This window comes from Drosophila willistoni, assembly GCF_018902025.1.
Source record: "Drosophila willistoni isolate 14030-0811.24 chromosome 2R unlocalized genomic scaffold, UCI_dwil_1.1 Seg167, whole genome shotgun sequence".
Lineage (NCBI taxonomy): Eukaryota > Metazoa > Arthropoda > Insecta > Diptera > Drosophilidae > Drosophila > Drosophila willistoni.
In genome coordinates this window covers 19,487,036-19,505,572 of record NW_025814050.1, presented here as the reverse complement: position 1 = coordinate 19,505,572, position 18,537 = coordinate 19,487,036, and the positions used below count along the sequence as shown (strand labels likewise).

Here is an 18,537-nt window from a genome sequence, read left to right as displayed (position 1 = left end):
TATTTGTGAATACAAAATGCTGTAAAAAAAATGTATAATTATATATGAGTCAAGCCAATACACAAAAGAAGGAAAACTCTCTTTCTCTTATACAAAATATGCTTCAGCCAATTTTCCTGGTGACAAATTTAATTGGATTGGAGATTGGAGAATGCAAAGTATATAGGAAACATTAAATTTATCAGTAACAGTTTTTTATTAAGCTTTGAAAAGTACTTTTAGAATCATAATATGTTTTAATTACCAGTAATAAATTTGAAATGTATTTGCCCCACAAAGTATGCAACCAAAAAATTAACTTTTTTAAAACTGTTACAAATTTTGTTTTGACCATTAAGAATTGTCTTTATAGATAAGTTATTGTAGTGACGCCATGTTGAAAAAGTTCTTTGGGGTTTTCAAAAATAAAGCTTTAATTACTGCTAAATTTAACTTATTTTATGTAACCTAACGAAGATACGAACCTTAGGAGCCAATTTGTTTGATTTACCAAATTTAAGTTCTTTTAAACTTGAGATGACTATCGACACTGACCATAGAAATGATGGAGAATTTTACTTTTAATTTGTATTTAAGTAAGAAATAGTATGAAGAAAGTAATGTGGATTTTAGGCGAACAGGAGCAGAGTAGATAATTGTTAGATCGTTACATAAGAAGCAAATCGACTATGTTTTCGTTATATATGTATACATATAAAGCTAAAAATTAACTACAGTTCCGGAAATTATTCATTCGTCTTAAAAAACTGCAGTCAACATGATGCCAAATTATAGCAAATTAGAGAGCTAAATAAATGACGATTACCTTATGTTTCATATGGTGTTTGGGATCACTCTATAAGGTGGCTCTTTAACTATTTTTCCATTTTCTCTTAAATATTGTTAAAAAAGTACGGCTATCATCTCACATTTTCCATTCAGCATTTGACACGCAAATCAAATAGGTTGCAACAGGCAATGCCATTTCCTTTTATTCATGAAATGAATTGCAAGAAAACGAGAGATATCAATATACCAACCACTAAGCCAGAGTAGAAATAAGTACACGAAAACTGTAAGGAGAAGCGGAAATGGAATAAAACGGCAGCCAGCCAAGAAAAAGGAAAAAAATATATATATTCTCCATGCTACATATGGAGTCTATGCCTCTGTGTGACTCTGCCAAGGCGTCAACGACGCCTGCGAAATGTACATAGAGTAGAGTAAAGTACACCCGACGGGGGGTGGAGGGGGAGAAGAAGCTTTGCCGGCATTTGCAGGAAGTGGATACACAGACAACGAGACCGGGAAATTGTGTGGCAAAGTTTGTTAAACAGCCGCTAGGAAAATTATTGAGGAAACGTTTCTACTTACAATCTTACTGAAAGATGAAAACCGACGCACTGCAGCCGGAGGTAACATTCTGTGAGCATATTTAAATATTTGCATTGATGAGCTTTGCGGCATGACATCTGGCCCAACTCCGGAGTTAAATCAAATTTTGGGTTTTCCCGCCCATTGTGTTCAATTGATACTTAAGCACACATGTTGGCAAATTGTTGTAATCAGAAGAAACAAATACTTGCCCCTTTTGTGGGAGAAAAAAGTAAACGATGAAGGGAAAACGTAAACGAAAAGCGAACCCAAAGCCAATTCATTTTCAATAAATATAAACTATACGCAGACACACAAACGGCTCTCTCTTTTCATACAACCCAAGGCGACATTAAGGAAATTGTAAGGATGTGGCCATTGGACACTTGTGGACACGACAGCAGCCTGGGAATTGGTCTAAAGAAACGACAGAGGGAAATTGAAGTTAAATGGAATAAGCATAATGGCATAAATACCTTGTTACTACGATGTGAACGATTTCGAATAACTTGATTGAGATGGCAGACAGATTTTTTCATATTTCTTATTATAAAGAATGACAAAACAGGAACTGTTTCCCATAAATAACGTATACGTACAGTATGCCAGCTAAACTAATCTCATTTGGTATACAATTTTGATGATTATTATAGTAATATTAATGATGACGATGATGGAAATCTTACATACTTCATCTAAGGAAACAGAGAAAAAAAACAAATTTCTGTTGCATTTGACAAAAATTTTCGAAAACTATCGTATGGTTTTCATATTTTTATAAAAGATGTATTATCCGAAGTGAAATTTGATTATCTATACATCATAACTATCAGAAGTTCAAGTAAAAAACGATCAAGAACGAATGCTGGGGATAAATTGAAATAGAAATATGGTAGGTAATTTAAAAAAGGTTATTATATAAAAACAATAATCAAGAAATAAGTTTACCTATTTATAGGGGGTCGAGGACATCAAGAGAACTTTGCTAACCCGCTGACCACCACTGTAGATAGGTATGAAGTTTTTTGAATATAATATATGTTTGTGTGGTTATTGTTTCAATTCTTCGGAAAAAAGAGAGATATTTATGTAATGCTTAGTTAATACCGACATTAAGTGGGCGGATAATATACATATACAATTGAATCCAGTTATAACGATATTTAACAATACAAACTTATATGAAAGGGCCTCTGGTTAGTACGTCTTCCGGATTTAACGACGAAAATCGTCAGTCCCTAGAGCGTCGTTATAACCGGACTCTACTGTATTCGGTTCTAAGTAACTGATCTTTTTTCATTGCGGATTTTAAATACAATGCATAGGAAGTTGTTAAAAATTTCTTTACTCAAAGAATTTATATCACATCTAGGATCTAGGACAAAAATTAAGAGCATCAATCGTTCAATTGAAATAGTCTTTGTTAAAGTTTTTCAATACTTTCTGTTATGTTCCAAGTCAAGGAAGACAAGCGATTACTTTGAATTTTAGAATGATACTAATTTACTCGGTACTTAGAAAACGATTTAGAAAAGATTATAAAGCTGTATTATTGTATTAAGTTAGTTTTGGCAATAGATAGTTAAGCAATAAATTAGACTTTTGATGTCCCAAATGTATAATTATTACAAATAACTATCAGGTAGTTAACCACCGCATTTATTTTATAAGACGTTTTTGAAGTTTTTGAAAATATGTCGTATTGTATATATTATAGAATATAAAGAATCCATTTTAATATCCAAGACTAGTCCACATAAAGAAAGAAAATTCGTCTTAGTATGAGAAACCGTTTTGTTATATGATATTTTTGAATCCGCACCAATTTGTTGTTTTTGGAATTTAAATAATTTGCATAATCCTCAGTAAAGATTCGTTAAAAACAAGGTTTGTTCCAATTGAACTGAAAAATGTGCAAAGAAAAAGGGCTCAAAACAATTTTTGCAATTTTTCCGACTAGAGAATTTGCAAAAAGAACCAGCAATTCCAACTTTTAATTAAAGCAAAGGAAAAATTTACCTTCAATAATCTGACATAGACCTCAAACACTAATTCTGTATTAATTAACAAATCAAAAAGTTTCTCAAGCAAAATATAAAATTCTTTTCACAAAGCTTGAAATTTTTACTTAGAGCAAATTGCTAGCTATTCACTTATAATTTTATCCTCCCACAGAAATTGCCCCTCCCTCTCCACCAGATAGCCACATGACAACACCCGTTGAAACTTTCTCATTTGCGGTGGAGTAAGAACAACCGAAAAACCAACATGGCAATAATTAAAACCCGGTTGCAAGCTGAGTAGAAAAAAAAAAATGAAAAACCACAACAAAAAAAAAGAGGGAAAACAACAAGAAGAAAAAACAAAAAACTATTTATCTAGCCCCGATGCCACAGTCTGTCCTTTTGTCGTGTTCTGTCTGCTGTCATAATAAAACACGCAGAGCCAACCACGACTGACAAAAATTGCCAACAATTTAAGCAACTGCAACAGAAAAATTTACACAAAAAAAAAAGAAACGAAAAAACGAAAAAACGAAAAAAAAAAATATAACCACTAAATAAATAACACCAAAATAAACGCATGAACGAGAAAAAGAGTGAAACGGGGGCAAAATGTTAACCGTTTTCAAAAATCTACTAACAAAATACCATTTTTATTTTCTTGGTCACGGAATAGAAGATACCCTATCCTCATATAGTAATCCAAAAACCAATGACTAAACGACGAATTCAAGATTGTTTTGTATGTTTAGGGAAAATTAAATCATGTCCTTCAAAAACTTTCAATCCTGATCTCATTTTAGCCCAACTTTGATTAAATCAAGGAAGTTATTCAATATTCAGAAGCTTGAAAACTGATCTCATTTTAGCCTATGTTAATTATCCTCTTAAGGTTGTTTTTTAATCCGTATTTAAGAATACTTTGCATAATCTAATATAAGATGTTATACAACTTTATAAAGGTCCTGAAATCCAACCTTGTTTGTGTTCAGATAAAAATGCTCATCTCATGGTTGCTTTTAAAAATGACAGTCAATTTTATAGAGGTCCTGATATATTGGCCAATATATTATAAAACTTGCCATGACTACTGCTTTCTGACAACTTTGATGAACCTCTTTAGTCAATATAGTATATATATAGACAGGGTATATCAACACATATATGAAATAAAGTTGTGAAAAATTGCAGCACTTGTAATGAAAGAAGTTTTAAGCGCCAGTGAATGAAGGGATTTGCAGAACGATAGGGGAAAGAGGGCCAGACAAAATAATAGAGGAGCGGAGAAGAGAAAATAAAAAAAGAAGAAGAAATAATAAACTCATAAATAGTGTGACAAGCGTGTGGGAAAAGGGAAAAGGGACGCCAAAAGGAAGGGAGAAAAGAATAAAAGACGAGGACAAATTACGCCAACAGCTGCGCGAACAAGAGAATGCCATAGCTACTGAAGCTGCAAAGAAGGATTGCTGGCGAGAATTGGGACTGATGAAAGATTTAATACTAGGGATCCAGGGCCCAACAGCCAAAGGAAACAGTTTCAGTGGAGGTGAAGGATAACAAGAGGGGGAACTCGTCTAATCAACGCGAACATGGCAAATTGTTTTGTGTGCAAAATAAAAGATACGAGATACAAAAACTCCGAAAATACATTGTTCTAATTTGCAATCTCTGCTCTTTTGCCAACATCACCAATGCCAAACTTTAGTTTTATTTTTCTATATTAACTATATATGTATGTGTATGTGTGTGTGTTTATACAAAATATCAAGCGAAAAGTTTCCTGTTGTTGGTAATTTTTGACTGGCTCTTTTTTTTTTTTGTGCGCTCGGCTTGTCTTTTGTTATAGTTTTTGACAATCGGAAAGTTTTACTCGTTGGTTACGTGTTGCTTTTTGGCCTCTACAAAAGTTTTTTAATGAATATACAGAGAAATGTAATTTTTTGAGTTTTTCTACCTTTTCCAAAATTTAATTGCCTTCATAGTTTTGTAAATTTAAGTCGATTTGCATTCCGTAAAATATTTATGATAGATATTGAAACATTTTTGATTGAAATGGAAGTGCAAATAAATGTTTTGCCAATAAATGCATTTATTTATAATTTATGCTTGCATTTATCTTAAAAACACACACACACACACAGACACGCATAGAAAAATCTGTATTGCTGGAAAATTTGAACAAAACCCAAGTATCTATGGACTAAAACTTTACAACCCACTTCATGCTGGGCTCTTCCCTTTTGCCCTTTTTCCTCTTCGCATGTCTCTCTTGCACTTAAGTTCAACTTTTGAGTTTTTACAACTTTACAAGATGCCTGAGGAAAAGCAGAAGACATTGTCATAAGAGAAAGAGAAAAAGGGGCAGCTAGAAAAAGATTTTCACATTTCCCCCCAAAAAGTATTTACCACTCATATGCATAAAATGTGCAACAGACGCAAAAGGAAAATCTTTGAACATTTATTTTATTGACTCACAAAGCAAATACCCATAGGTATTTGAGGCCACCAAGTTAAAGTTGGAGTTGGAGTTGGAGTCAGAGTTTGTGAATATATATATTCGACACTGACACACCTGCAGCCCAAGTTGATAATTTTGGGAAAACTTTCTAGTTTATTTGCATATCAAACAAAATAGAAAAATACAAATAAATAAACGGAAAATTTACAAGCAGTTTAAATGAGATAACGACTACGAAATACTCTGTATGAAGTGGGTGGAAAAAAATTCAATTTAATGATAAATGAAAAACAAGCAAAATAGAAATCCTTGTAAGACCAGCGAAACATTAACTTTAAAATTAAGAATTTTATTTAATTATTTATACACAATTTGCATTTAAAATTTTTCAACGCTTTTAAGAATTTCTTCTAATATAATTAAGTTTTAAGTGAATTAAGTTTAAATGAATGAATGTTATAATATTTTGTTTTTTTAAATATTTCAACTAAAATTAGAAATCAACAGTCAGAATTACTAAGTTTCCAACAAATAATTTTTTTTTAAGAAAATTTTCCTTTTTTTTCAATACAAACTGTTTATTTATTTGCGATCTATTCTAAGTTGAAAATAAGCAAACTATTAAAAATTTAAGCTAGAAAGTGATTCGACTTTCAGTTTAAGACTAAATTTTTAGTAATGGATGTACATCAATATAACATTCCTTAATAAAATTTTGAAAATAAATGAAACTAAATGAAAATATGCCTCCAATTTGGAATAAAACTACAAAAGATATGTTTTTATTTTAGGATTAAATTTTTATCAATACAAACACTCAATGAACACTCTTAAATATTAAATAATATTTTTAAATAGCTTTATAAAAAATAGTTCCAACTGTATAAAAATACGCTCCATTATGAAATGAAAATGAAAAATTTGTAATAAAATCAATAAACACTAAAATATTAAACGATATTCTTGAATAAAGTTTTTGAAATAATATATAAAATTTACACTGATTTGATTATTTTAAAATGTTCAAGTTTATTTACATTGTTTGAATTATTTTAAAAACTTTATTGCCTCTCTTTTAAGAGTGTTCATAAAAACATAATTATTTTCAATTATTGGCAAATTTTAGTCAAAATATTAAAAAAAATGTTTATAGTTTTTGTAAAATATTTAAAATGTCTGTAGCTTAAATAGCCATTCGTGTATCTTTCAAAATATACAGGGCATCAAAAACAATCAATTCTTATTATTTTGCTAAAAATCATCTTGAAAATATGTTTTGCCTTAATTTCAATGTTATTTTTTGATGTTGCTGCTGCTGGATCAACAAAAATATTTTGCCCACAATAATGTTCCATATTTTATTGAAAAATTATATTCTTGGCATATTTTTTGGCCGAAGAAGAAGCACAAAACAAACAAAGGGCTGAAGCTAGGATCCAACATCTGGCAAAGGTTGTTTTCTAAAATATTAATAATAACAATATAAGCTAAGAGTAGCAGCGGTTTTCTTGTGTCTGGTTTGGTTTCTGCTTTAATATTTGTCGTTTCTTCATATTTTTTTTCAGAAATCAATGCTAGACAATCGAAAGAAAGGTAAAATGTAAAATAGATTGCGTCAATGGAAAATTTATGCTGATTGCATTGGTCACTCCAGATTTATTAATCCGTAGCTTAGCATGGAATGGCTTTCGTTTTGTCGGTTGAGAAGGAGATTGAATAAATTTAAATTGCTTAGTTCTGTTAGTTTCTCTTAACTTAAATTCACTTACATGGATAATGTATGTCGATAGTAGAATTTTGTAGTCGAAGATGGCATACCCTTGGAAATTCAAGTGTTTTCTAGCAAATAATATTCGATTTTGTTTTAGGTTCTCCCTCCATGCAACATTGCCACTACCTCAACCAATGCCAAATTAGTCGTATATCGAGATTAGCAAATATTTTGGGCCATGCTTTTATATATTGTCCATTTATTTACCAAAATACTGTCAGAGCAAATTATGTAAATTAGCAACAAATTTAATTTTAAAAAATTGGAAACAAAACGCAAAAACCTTTCAATTTCTAATTAGAAAATCAGTCAAAGTAATTATCAAGGTATCAAGTTAAAGCAAAACAAAACAATGGACAGTAAAGTATTTCACTAAACCTTAATTTAATAAAGTTCTAATATAGCCCATTCTTCGGGTATTTGAAAAATTTATGTCTTTATTTTGAAATTAGAATGATTTCTTTTAATTTGCCCACTTTGGTAAAAAATTGTGCGTTATTTAAAACAAATAATGAGTTTATTATTGCTACAGGCCTTGCGTTGGATCAATCCGGCAATGGCTTCAACAATAAAACTAGTTGGGAATTACAAGAGCTTAAAGCAAAATATGGTCCTTTACTTTTATTGCGGGTTTTTCTATAGGCCCTGGCCTAATCCGAACTAATTAGGAACTTCAATTATATAAAGCCACTATACTTTACTAGGTATACGATTATAGAGAGCTCCGCTTACAAGAAATACTTTGAAAATTTGGACTTAAATGTATATGTGGGATTGGGTCTGGCATCTCTGTTGAGCGGGGTGAAGTGAGCGAATGAGGAGGCAGTCGAACCGAAGAAGCGAGCGAGTACGACGAAAAAAAGAAAAGAAAACTAACTGCTAACTAAACTTAATTAAAATGTCCAAATAAATAATTTTACTTTAAATAAACTAAAATATATATAAATATAAATAAATTCTTACATATATACATTAAATAAATCTTTTGTCGTAATCTAGCGCCTTTTAAGTATCTTTGTAACCCCTCAAACATCTATAATTTTCAAAAGGTTTATTAGCAAAAGTTTATAATTAGACAAAACAGCTAGAAAAAAGAAAAAACAGTTTATTGTTACATACTGTAGATAGTTTAGTCCCAAATCTGGATAAAATATTATTTTCATAAATATTGTTAATCAGAAAACGTCGGAGATATAAACTAAAGAGGATATTTGCCTTAAGAAATGTGTGCAAATAATTTAAACTAAAAGTAGAACACAAAAGTTTTAATTTTCCTCCTGTAACAGGGTGTCTTGAAGTCGAACCGTTTCTGAACGATTGAAATGTGTGCAAATAAAAACGACCTTCGTTCAATGTGAGTTTTTCAAATTGAATCATTGAAAAACGTTTTGCTCTTGAATAATATGTCATCTTAGAAACTGATGTCTTTATCAGTGAGCAATTTATTTACTGTCCTTATCATACTAGCTCTTGCAGTGGTAGTTTATCGTTTATATTTTACCATATACCACAGCCGTAGCATCTGCTGAGAACTGTCTCTGTGGGCAATCAATCAGCCACACTCATTCACATACTCAATCACTTGCTGATGGAACTCGCTGTCTCTGAATCTCAATATGCTTGTTGATTTTTACTACAAAACAAATACAAATACACAACACACACACACAAACACACACACACATACCACACACAGCGGGGGCATAGACAAGACAAGACCAAATAAAATAAATAATATAAAGTCCAAAACTGATAAGCAAAAAAACAGAAACGGATGACAGTTGACAGTAAAATAAAAATCGAAATCAAATCAAAGCTGTTGCTGCTGCTTCTGATGTTGCTGATGTAGCTGATGTAGCTGATGTTGCTGCCGAAGAAGGGCTTTTGCCTTTGAAATATGGGCATTGCCATTTTTTCGGTCTTGCCTTTCTTTTTGGTTTGCTATCGTTTCGCTTCTTTTTTTGTCTTGTTGAAAGATAATATAAGCTGACAGCCATTGGGAATTCAAGCTGTCCATGTGTGTTTAGTGGACAATGTCTTGCATTTGGCATCCGTATGATATACGCGCGACAATTTTCATTCATGATAGACGGCAGCGAATAGCCTCCATTCAGTGGAGGAAGATGTCCGATGTTCCGAGCTTATAGCTATCTCACATTCGGAAAAGGAAACGAGCTGATTTCACGACGAACTACAAAACCGACAACAGCATCAGCAGCAGCATCAGCAGAAGCAACTGAACAGAATTTCATCTCATTCGTATTTGCCGCTTTGCAGGCAACGGACGTAGCCTCTGAAAAGGTTCAAGTTGAGAATTGTCGTTGCCGCCGTTTGAAACGACGCGTCTCTATCAAAACCGGAAGTAAGGATAATTTCTTGTTTAGTCATTTCACGTTTGCACTTTAGCATTGAGTGTGTGTGAGTGTGTGAGTGTGGTTTATCCTGTTGCGCCGTCACATTTTTGATCAGCTAAAAAACCGTTAACACAACTTTATCGCCAGTGAACACACTTGAAAGTGTTGGCCCACCCTTTTGCCCTTTGCCTTCTGTCTCTCTCTCTCACTCGCTCTCGTCTTTGTGTGTCTAATTTACCGGAAGTGAACTTGCAACTCATTAAAAGCCTTGCATTTGCTTTAACTGTGCACATTTCAATACGAGGAACAAAAATCTAATTACATTTAGATATTTGCATTTTTTTTCGCTCAAAAGTAGGCTACGATAAACAAGCAAAAAGGTTAATAACGATGAAGTGAAATCTGCAATAAAGTGAACATTTCAATGGAAATAACCTAAAATTAAACATGTGCGTTGAAATTAATAAAGAATTTTTTCTATGCATACGTGTAATAATCAGTCTGTATGTGATAAGATCAGTTCAAAAGTTCAACAACTGAAAGTTGTATAAATAACAAAATTGTGATAAGAATGAAATCTATAAAAGTGGAAAGAAAAAGAGCAAGAGCTCTCGTCTAAAGATGAGCCTATCAGATTTTGCAATTCAACAAAATAATATTTCAAATGAAATACGTACATATATATGAAGAGAATTGAAAACGTGCAGTGCTGATAAGGCATATTTATTTGTAATCTACTTATTAACTACAAAGACCTTAACCATATATATTAAGGCAAAGCAGCTAAGTGAAGAAAGCGAACTATTTATACATACATATATGTTTTATTTTTGTGACACTGAAAACTATATATTATATATACTTTATAATAATTATATACAATCATAGAATTTAAATATTCAACAGGATAATGGAACATACAAAATGGGTTATATTATATATAATAAAGTATTCAGAATTATGGGCAGTAATTAAAATTTTTTTAAAATTTTTTGTGAATGGTATGGCCTTTTCTACTTATTGTTAGATATTTATTTATATATTTACATGACATATGGCGTATGCGATGGCATAACTATTAGGGGAAAAAAGACAAAGAAGTAGAAAAACAAAGATATATTTGTATGTGTTAATTGTTTTTTCTGCGGAAGCTGCTTTGACGTTAACAAATCTTTTGATTATCTTAAACGTGATAAGTTTGTCTGAATCATCTGGATAAAAAAACATGACCATCTCTAAAACTAGTAGGCGATTACAACTAAATTAAAACAACATTGCTACTAAAAAGCAATGGCAAAAAGCTGGAAATTCCAGATTCTAGCTACTTGCCCACTCTCTTAGTGCAGGGACTTCGTTTTAATCAACTAGCCACCAGTCCAATAATTCTGGTTATAATATATTCATGCTTTATATATGTATATATTATGTTTTATTGGTTAAAAATTAGATGGGCTATTTACCAGGCAAAAGGGGAAATTATAGCTGCGTCCTCCTGCCTTTGGGTTAAGGTCATCGTCTCTTTTTACTTAAACAGCGGTATAAGAAGGAAAAAGAGGGAATGAACAAACACCTGTTTGTGCCATGCAAATTAGTCTATCTAATTGTAATATGATATAGATGAAAAGTATCTCATTCCACTGGAAAGTTATTTACTTTTGTTTGCAGTTTAAGAAAAATAATACTTTTTAATTAAATAATAACGTAAAACTGGGTCAAATTAAAGACCCATAAATTGCACACAAAATTAATATTTTTAATTCGCCATATCAATTTGAGGCTAAAATTTGTGGTATACTGTCTTTTTTTAGTTTAACTAGACCTTCAACTTTCTTTACTGGTTTAAATGTGTTTTGTCAATATTTAAAATCTTAGAAATTATGCCCTGTCTGAATTGCTAGGTCCAAATTTGAGATCTTTGCACTAGAATGCTACAGAAAAACATAATACTAAAGTAATTTTTACAAAATTCATATAAATACAATTTTTTGTTCTATATTTATTTGCAATCTGTCCTAGAAGGACAATAAGCAAATTGTATAAGAGTTTAACAATAACATGAGGTGTAAATAGGAATATATAAATACAATGACCATCCCAAATTTATCAATAACGAGCAATCTGTTCAATAAAATTATTTAAAATTCGCATAAAATCAAAATGGACTGAAAACTATCCCAAAACCCCTGCCACCACTGTATATTAGAAATTGGTCTTATGTATTTAATACACACTTAAATAATATTTAAATTATCACTCTTCTTATAGTGGCTCGTCAATTAAGTTGGTCATTAAAAATGTTATAAATTGTATTTTTGAATAAAAAAATATTGTCATAATGTTCACATTGTGTCAAGTGTATTTTTACAGCATTTAAAGGAAATTAAAAGCAGAAAATCAGTTTAATGACATCATGAATCATTTTTTTTCTTTTTAGTATTTGCCAATTAGATTAACTAAAATAGCAACAAACCAAAAAATATTATGCTCATGATGACAAGTCATAAATATAAATTAATCAAAGTTCAAACCCAAAAGGAAAGAATAGAGAACTGAGAGTAGAAATAAAAAAAAAAAAATAATGGACAGTATTTTTATAGAACTTTCATAGAACTTTTGCAATCATATGTCTTTCTATATAATTTATGACAATTTATGCTCTTATACTTTGCACCCCTTTAATGCCACTGTCAAATCTAAAACGAGAAAAAAAGAGGAAAACAGGAAAAATAAAAGACATGACATTTGTTTAACAATCCAACTAACTCAAAATGTCTTTGCACTTCCAAGAGAATTTTCACGGAAAGTGGCCCAAAAGACAGAAATTCGCTTAGGTTTTTCTATTTCTTTGCTATGTCTCAGGTGTGTGTGTGCGTGTGTGTGTGTGACGTGGGTGTATGAGTTTTTCCTTTTTGCTTTTTTGTGCATTTCCTCTGCAGACACAAATGTAAAGTGACAGTCAAAGACTCAGCAGCAGCAGGTAAAACAGCACACCCCAAAGCAAAAAAATGTAAATCTTTAATATTCCTATACATATGTACATATGTTCTATATGGACCCATATCAGGATTGTATTTTCATTTTTCCTTTGTCATATGCATTAGCAGAGTAAACAAAGAACCCCGGCGGCAGATTTCTCTTTAATTTCTCTATTGTCCACTTGTTGTTCCATATATGTTCCATTCATCTGTCTGTCTGTTTGCTGGTCAACACTTAGTCCCCACTTAACCCCACGTTAACCCAAAAATGTTATATTACACTGTTACATTTAGCCCGACGACGACGACAACAAGGACATTTGACATAATTTGCTGTCGTCGCACGGTATGTTGTCACCCTGTCATCCTGTCACACTGCCTGCCTGCCAAGCCAAGCCAAGCCGCGCCAAGTAGAGAGCACATCAATCTACCTTAACCAGAAATGGAGACACCTTCAGAGCTTTCAAAGCCGACACCTAAATATGCTTTGGTCCAGGTCACAGACAAGATTAAGTGGGTCGGATTTACCCTGGCATTGCCGGAAACTGGTCCAACGCTGCTAAGCGAGACCAAGTGCCAGGTGAATGCATCAGAGAAATTATCTAAATTGGTAGAAGATGAACTCAAGACTAACTAAATAATATCACAAGTACTTTAGATTTTAAATATTGTATGCAATAAAGAAAGCTTTTTAGGGAGTAAAAAATATTAAGACTTGGGCTACAAATGGATGAGAATTTTAGGGTTTCAATCCAGGAATTTATTAAGAATAAAGTTAGAAATGCAATATAAAAGCAAAGAAGACATAACTCATTTTCAATTATAATCAATTAGAAAAGAAATTTCACAATTTCTGCCTTTGGACTTAATTAATTAGAATCTAAATATTTATTTTTTTAATCTTATTGTTAGTTTCACCTGCTTCTATTTTTTATTCGAAAGTCGCATTCTTGGCTAGATTAATTGTGAGTTTTATTTGGTTTACTTTTGGTAAAAAATATATTTCTTTTACTGTTTTTGAGCTAATAAATTAAATTTTCTCATTAAGCTATAGTTGTGACTTGTAAAGATTTTATTAGTTGAGTTTAATTGGTTTTTTTTAGTTGCAAGTTTTATGAAATTAAACTTTAAATCTCTCTAGAGCACATGCGGCCAACAAGAGCCATGTTTAGCCATACTAAGCTCTGGGATATTCACTTTAGAGTCGTTTCCTGGTCCTCCTTGGTTTAATGTTAAGCTTCACTTCTTTGCCATGTTCTCTCATTTGGGGGGGAAAAGACCAAACTCAAGAGCAACACGTGCATATTTCAATTAGAGCACATATAAAAAAGTCTACTAACTTTGGAAACCGTAAAAAAGAAGCTTAAACAGATGCCGGTTGGTTGGTTGGCACTTTTCCCTGTTGTTTTGGTTGCCAGTGAAAACTAGTCCAGGCTTTTCTTTTTTTTTTTTTTGTTTTTAGACCGGCGGCTTTTTGTGTCTCTACCCCGTCTTCTGGATGTTACATACTTGGTCATAATTTTTTTTAATTACAAAGCCATAAAAATTAAACGAAGCAAAAGTGCGGGCGACTAAAAACTAAGTAGCCTAACGACAGGAGCCAGGATAAAAGCAACAACCACAAATACAGGAAGAAAAAGGCAGGCAGGCAGGCGTCTGTGAAAATGGCAACGATTTAAGCCACATGAAAACCAACAAACAGCCAAGGGAAAAGGCAGCCAGACAAACTGAGCCAAAAGCCTTACAAAAGAGATGGTGAAAATGGGAGGTGAGAGAGCTGCGTGTTCTGGCCAAGGACCTGGCCAGCAAAAGAAGAAGAAAAAAAAAATAGCGCACTTTTTACAGCTAAATGCTTGGCAACACCTTGAAATAAGTGGGTTCGACCAATCGGACTAGAGACTGGCTTGCAGTTTTGCCTGCAAGTCACCAAATGCTGCCTGTGAATACTTTTACATATATATATATATTTTTTTTTTTCAACATTTTAAGTAAAAATTTGCATAATAGTTTTTCTCTTATTTTTCCCTAACGCACACCACAAATGTGCCAAAAGAAATGGCATCAAAATCTAAGTGAGCATTGCCAAATTATGCAAATATTTGGTTAGTGGAAAATACGATATCTGTTGGGCTTGATTTGGTTTGGGTTTGCTTTAGCGAGGACAACGTTGCGTATGCGTACTTTTTTCGCATTGTTAATGCATCCAGCATAGAGCACCATTTTGTTACCATCAAATACTCTTTTGAAACAAAATGCTGTAAGTTTGTGGCAAAAAACCACACAAAGGTAAGGGAAAAAATTAATACTAGAAAACTTTCATTGTTTAATGAGTGAAATAAGCAGCTTACAAACACTTTAGTTATTTACAATGTTAGGTTGAAAATATTTCCGTTTAAATTTCTATGCATCATCGTTGAAGAAGAGGTACTCGATAGGTTTAATTCAACCACAATCTGATTATCATCATAGAATCTCGTGGTAAATTATGATTTGCCACAGTAAATACTGGAATTATAAAGTAAATTATATACTAAATGTGACAATAAAATATATATTTACTGAAAAAGTGATGTAAACTACAATATAAACTCTATGAAATTTTGAAAAATTCATTAGATTAATTATTATATTGCTGAGAAATGTATCTAATATTGGTTGGTATATAAGAGATGAATTATCTATTGTAGGTTCTATTCCTTTGCAAATCATAAGACGCATTTTCTTTCATCATTTCCAATCTTATTTATGTAAAGAATTTATTTCTGTTTGGTTGTTGGCTATTAAGGTTTCTCCTCTCGTATAAATTCTCAGAAAGATAATCTTCAGTGGCTATCAAAAAGTAACCAATTATACAAGTTTTCCCCACCTTTTATATATTTTATTAGAATTTATATATAAATTTTGCAGTTCTCGGAAGATGAGTTGTCTAAGTGGCCCAGTCATTTAGTCAACTGAACAACGAGGATCCGGGTTCGAATCCCAGGCTACTGTATGGATGTAGTTTTCGTCTAAGCCGAAGGCCTTAGTGGCCAGTGCTTGTAAAATATAGTTAGGTTGATAATTTACAACTATATCCTATACTTAAATAATAATAATAATATATAAATTTTACATTCTGTTTTTTCGATGGAGTGAGAGAGTATAAGGGAGTTTCCACTTTCGACTATAACCCAAGTCAATTGTAGTCTATTAAGTAGTCTGTTCTAATATTTATTGATGTATTTATTATAAACCATACCAACAATTGACTCAAAGAAAACATAAATGGCTAACATTCTTAAAAACTTTCTTGAACAGTTTAAACCTGAAAAATACAAAATTCAATCTAGGTTTAATCGACCAAAAATTCAATTTACTTTACCTTTACTAGTTGTGCTTACGAAGTCGTTTTATCCATTACTCTGAATTTTTTTTGTTGGTTTTTTCCTCTGTTATCCGTGTCCCAATTCGTATTGCTTCATAACTCAGAAATTCTTCAATACCTTCTTCACTGGCAGAGCCCAGTTAGAGTGAAAAAATCACGCCTTTGGCAATTTTAATCTCGTTTATTAGCCATTTTTCAAGTGATACACATCATTTTCAATTTTCCAATTTCTCACCCAACACACGAACGAACATACATACATACATACATACATACATACATGTAATGTTTCACCCAGAGACTCCCTTCTTTCTCGACATTCCACCATGCTTGCTCTTTTGTCTTTATCGAACATGAAAAAATGCATTCCCACCCACACACACACACACTCACACACACACTCGTAGGAATGGCAAATGGGGAGACCCATTAGGGCCACTGTAGGAAAAACAAAGTGAGAACAGAGTTAAGCCAACAAAAACAAAAAAGAAAGGAGCCTACACCGAAACGATGAAAGAGGAAAAAGAGATCCTGTTGTCTATGTGGCCCACTGTGTGTGTTTGTGTGTGTCCTGAAAAACTAATAAAAGAAGCCATTGCCAGCCCATTCACAATGCATATTGGCAGCAATGTTTTTGCCTGCCATTGTTAAAGGGAAGGGGGAGGTAAATGCGAGGCAAACAGGATGCATGTTACAAACTGCTTCACCTTTATGCAATAACTGTTTGCTTCCGTTGTCACATCTCACGCACTTCACTTCTTTTCTACAGGGCTATATAGTTTTATCTCTCTTTCCCTCTCTCTCTGTCTCTCTCTCCCATTTTCTTTTCAATAAACAAATTTTTGCATACGCGACTCTTAGAGTCAGTTTAAATTTAGTTGGCACTAAGTTCTGATCAACTTTGATGTTTCTCTCAAGTCTGTCGTCTAGTTTGTTATTAGATTTGCAGTGAAAAGAACTCATGACATTTCTGTATGTATGTATAAAATATATGTATAAAAAAGAAAATATCCCACACATGTTTCAAAGTTTCCCTCCCCCCTTCCTAAAAAAAGAGGTGGATACCCAAACCCAAAGCCAAACCATTTCTTTTCTCCTGCACTTGACTGTAAGTTGCTGCAACAAACGTAATTGCATTTACTTGAGAATTTATGTTAGTGCAAAAATTTTTACATTGCTTTTTTTCCCGTGCCTCTCTCCTTTCTGTTCCTATTTTTTTTTTTGAGAGGAAATATATTTTTAAAAGGTATAGACATGAAGATGTAAGCATATATTGGCATATTAATGGAAGTCTTACATATTATTTTATATAGTGCTTTAGTCTATATGATGAAAACTTACAGAAACTTATGAAAATTTACGAGCTTTATAAGTTTTCCTCTTCCAAAATCTTAATAGTGGCATTTGTGGTAGTAAAAGAACACAATGCAGGTACGTAATATGTAGGTTTGTTTTCTTTTTTGGGAAAATTTTTAAATGAAATACATTATATTTAGTTAGTTTTGTAATGTAGCCACTTTTTAACATCCAGTTTTTGAATGGAAACCTCTCTTAGAGTTTTAGTTTTGTAGGATTTGAATGTTGTATGTATATTAATATGATAATGTAGATTTCTTTTATTACATAGGAATAAATAAATTTATATCGAAAGGTTGTGGATCAATTAGTCAAGCTTTGCACTTCTTTTCACAACAATAGACCTATCCATGTGGCCATCATTGTGATGCCAATAAACGCAAAAATAATATATAGTATCTATGACATCTTATTTTGTGTGTATTTTGTGATTATTTTATTATATTCTTATTTAGTATATCAATAAAAATTTTAAAAAATATTCTTACTGAATTCGGCCCAATGGTTACAGTAATTTATGTAAAATGTATTGAGAACTTAACTAAATAATTAAAAACAACAAATCAATATTTGTGAAATTGTGGGGGCTTCTAATTTTGAGCATTGCATGAATACATTTAAAATCTTAAATGAGTCATTAGATTTTTGGAAGGTCTAAAACTCGTTGGAACAAGATCATAAAACAAAGTAAGTTTGGAATATTCGAACAAATAAATAGAGTTATGTCTTGAATATGCAAGACACTGGCTTCTCACTACTCAAAGAACATAGGACTCTGACAAAAGGTAAATCTATGTGAAATATATTGCTAATTTATGACTTCAAAACAAACCATAGAAAAGTAATTGGGCTATTTATGTAATTTATTTAATTTAATATTATGATCTTCGTCCATTTATCATG

General features: G+C 32.1%; 1 protein-coding gene across 1 annotated transcript in view; it reads left to right on the top strand.

Annotated features, from left to right (window-relative positions):
* The first annotated feature begins 9,877 nt into the window (after window positions 1–9,877).
* LOC6642867 overlaps window positions 9,878–18,537 on the top strand; it is a 28,377-nt gene continuing 19,717 nt past the window's right edge. Inside the window, exon 1 of the mRNA XM_002065427.4 lies at window positions 9,878–9,947. The gene's annotated coding sequence lies outside the window, so the exon portion shown is untranslated. The remainder of the gene's footprint in view (window positions 9,948–18,537) is intronic.